The sequence below is a fragment of the Mandrillus leucophaeus genome, unplaced genomic scaffold, assembly GCF_000951045.1.
Source record: "Mandrillus leucophaeus isolate KB7577 unplaced genomic scaffold, Mleu.le_1.0 Scaffold46, whole genome shotgun sequence".
Taxonomy (NCBI): domain Eukaryota; kingdom Metazoa; phylum Chordata; class Mammalia; order Primates; family Cercopithecidae; genus Mandrillus; species Mandrillus leucophaeus.
The window spans coordinates 2,199,238-2,203,002 of record NW_012104920.1 but is presented as its reverse complement, the minus strand read 5'-3'; the positions used below and the strand labels follow the sequence as shown (position 1 = coordinate 2,203,002).

At 41.2% G+C, this 3,765-nt stretch overlaps 1 protein-coding gene across 1 annotated transcript in view; it reads right to left on the bottom strand.

Moving 5' to 3' along the window:
* Nucleotides 1-167, bottom strand: part of TEKT1 (tektin 1) — a 25,565-nt gene extending 25,398 nt beyond the window's left edge. Inside the window, exon 1 of the mRNA XM_011994641.1 lies at nt 55-167. The gene's annotated coding sequence lies outside the window, so the exon portion shown is untranslated. The remainder of the gene's footprint in view (nt 1-54) is intronic.
* Between the last annotated feature and the right edge of the window lie 3,598 nt (nt 168-3,765).

Genomic DNA, 3,765 nt, shown 5'->3' with positions numbered 1-3,765 from the left:
AGGCGGGGAGGGTTGCGGGTAGGGGTCGGTGGGGTAGGGTCAAGGTTTACTTACCTCAGCGCCACACAGAACCACTTCGCAAGCTCGATATGGGAGCCTCCTTACCCCAAATGGAGCTTCCAGCTCTTGCAGAACAAAGAGGTAAACATCGCGGTCTCCATGACAACAAGTGACGCGTTGCCAGGGCAAAGAGGGCGGGTTCCGCCCCGAGCAGCCTTGCCTCAGTGGCTTGGCGCAGGCGCAAATTCTGCGGACTCCAGAGCCAGAGACCCGGGAGTGTGGCGTGTGAGAAGGGTAAGGCCAGATGCTCTGGCCACCTCAACCTACCGCGAAGACGCGGGTCACCAAGCACAATACAGCAGCCAAAGCCCCGAGCTGGGAGTCAGGAGACCTGCGTCCAGTCCGGGCCCTCTCGCAGGCCGAATCATCTCGGGTCGCGCTGTACCCCGGGTCCCGGACTCCCCGGGTATACAGTGGGGTTGGGCTGGGTGATGCCTCCAGGCCCTCGCAGTCGCAGGTGAAATTGAGGGTTAAAAATCAGGAAAGCAAGTTGATGGATTATGTAAGCTCCAGTGAGTTTCCTCCAGCGTTTGTATAGGTCTGTTACCACCACTGGCTTATTTCTGCGTGGGACGCCCGATAGGGCACTCCCTGAGGGCAGGTGTGAGTAGGACGCCTTCAGACAAACACTCCAGAAGTCACTCTACATCCACTAGGAGATGGAAGATATGGGAGAAAAATTAAATCAGAAGGGATAGGTCCAGAAGATTTAATATTTGTCAAGTAGGACTTCCAGAAGGAAAGAAAAAAAAATGGCAAAACAATTATGAAGGTGAGAGAGAAATAACTTGAGCTGAAGACTCAAGTCTTTAGATTAACGACCCACCTGAAATTAACACACACATGCCCACTCCTTACATATAGTCCTCCCTGTGGATTATACATATAATCCATAGAGTGGATCCATAGAGTGGATTATACATATAATCCAGAGAGTGATTAACTCCAGGATCCTCCTCAGATACCGAAATCTGCAGATTCTCAGTCTCTTACATAAAATGCTGTAGTATTTGTATATAACCTATGCACATCCCTAGATAGGCATACTTTACATCATCTCTAGATTGCTATAATACCAAATACAATTTCTAATACAATGCCTAATACACTGCCTAATGCAATACATAATACAATACCTAATACAATGCCTAATACCTAATATAATACCTCATACAATGTCTAATACAATACCTAATACAATACATTATACAACATCTAATACCTAATGTAATACCTAATACAATGCCTAATACCTAATACAGTACCTAATACAATACCTAATACAATGTCTAATACAATACTTAATACAATGCCTAACAATGCCTACTCATCACTTCATTCGCATGGATTCAACACAGCACTCAGAGCGCAACAAATTCAAGTTTTGCTTTTTGGAACTTTGTGGAATTTTTTTCCTGAATATATTTGATTTGCGTGTGATTGCATCCAAGTATGTAGAATCCACAGACATGAAGGGCCAACTTTATACCTATTCTGGTGGAATTTCTTAATTCAAAGAATAAGGAGAAAAAGAAAGAATAGGTATCAAGCGTTTCATCTCTAACACAGGTTGCTAGAAATGATGGTTGCTAGAAATGATGCTAGAATAATGCCTTCAAAATTCTATAGAAAATTATTTCAAATCTGGGATTCTACAACCAGTCAAAGCATTTCATGTATGAGAGCAAAATGAGGACTTCTCTGGACATGCCAGTACTCAAAACGGTGAGCATACATTCTTTATGGGAAAAAAAAAAAAAATAGAGCAAAAGTGAAAAATCCAGAAAGAAGAAGACATTGGATATTTGGATATAAGACATAGTGGAATCGACCCAGCTGTGTGCTGAAAACAAAGCTCAGTGTAATAGCTGTAGAACTAAAAAGCAATCAGTCCAAATTATAACTTAAAGTCCAAAGAAGTTTTGAAGAACATCTTTAAGAGGAGTTTTACAAACTATGATTCATAACCCAGAAGTATAACCACGTGGGGAGTTGAAATTATGTCTCTTCTGATCAATAAAAAGTAGATAAACGATGTCAGGCTGCATGCTGCATGCCTGAAGTGCCGTCACTTGGGATGCCTGGGAGGGATGGCTTGAGCTCAGGAGTTCGAGACTGCAGTGAGCTCTGATCACACCATTGCACTCCAACCTGGGTGACACAGACCCCTGTCTATTAAAATATATTTTAATTTTTATAAGTTAAAAAATACACAAATACAAATTCTGAGAAAAGTTAAAAGCTGCACAAGGGCCGGGCATGGTGGCTCACACCTGTCATCTTGGCACTTTCGGAGGCCAAGGCGGGAGGATTGCTTGAGCTCAGAAGTTCAAGACTGGATTGGGCAACATGGTAAGACCCTGTCTCTAAAAACCTAAAAATAAATAAAAAATAAAAACCTGCAGAAGAAAGTTATAAGTATGAAGAACATTAAATTTTGATGTCATTTTCAGAATAGTATATGAAATACAAGAGACGGTGCCAAAAGTCACCATCCCCTTCGTGATCATCCGAGCTGAACTCATTCATTCTCTGAACTCATTCATTCTCTGAACTCATTCATTGATTTGTTCCACAAAGATTTGTTGACCACTCTCTGAACTCGTTCTCTGAATTCACTCATTCATTAATTTGTCCACATACCTATTGAACATCTATGAAGTATCAAGAGCTGTGCTAGACACTAAGGATAGATGAAGATGAAACGTAGTCTCTGCCTTCTGTGGAGATCACAGACGCACCGCTGTTGACACAGCTGTTCGATTCCACATCTAGGGATTTATCCTACAGATACATCTGCACATGTGCAAAATGATGTAACTGTGTGGAAAAAGTTATTCATTGCAAAGTTGTTCTTAGTAGGAAAAAATTTAAATATCCCAAATGTCCACCAAGAGGAGACTGGTTAAATACATTATGAAACAGTCATAGAGTATTTTTTACTGTAAAATATATAATTAGAAATCTTTTTTACATCTCTTTGATATGGTGTGACCAACAAGATATATTAAATGAAAAAAGCAAGGTTCCGAGGAATCATACATATAATATTTTACCATTGTGATGATAGAAAATGGTAGAATGTAATTGTTTGTGTACCCATAGAATTTCTCCAGACAGATATATAAGAAACTGGTAACACTGGTTGCTGGAAAGAGATCTGGATGGCCAGGATGTGGAGGGGAAAGGAGACTTTACTGAATAATCTTCTGCCTTTTGAGAGTTGTACAATACATTATCTCTTTTAAAAGAATATAAAAATGCAGAAACTCTATAATAAATGATTTAAGTAAACAAATGACACAAATAGGGCAGCTGCTAAAAGAGCAGGAGGTGTGAGAGCATTGAGACAGAGCTAACTAGTCATTTTGAAACCAGAAGAATTCGGAGGGAAATGAACGGAGGCAATATGTCTAGGAGATGACACACTTAGCCAGGGGCCTGAAGACTGGCTTCCAGCCCGGATCTCACCACGGATGAGCCTCAGGTTTCCCATCCGTGATAAATCTGTCATGCTCTCCTGAGCATTTTATGGATGCAAAAGTGCTACCCAAACATCAGATCTTATTCACTTCCCAAACATCAGATCTTATTCACTTCTTGTTTAACTTTCATACAGTGGCCACTATGACCCTTGACCTCTGCTTTGATAGCACGGCCAGTGGTATTGGAATCCGTGTCAACTTCCTCACTGAACTGCACCTG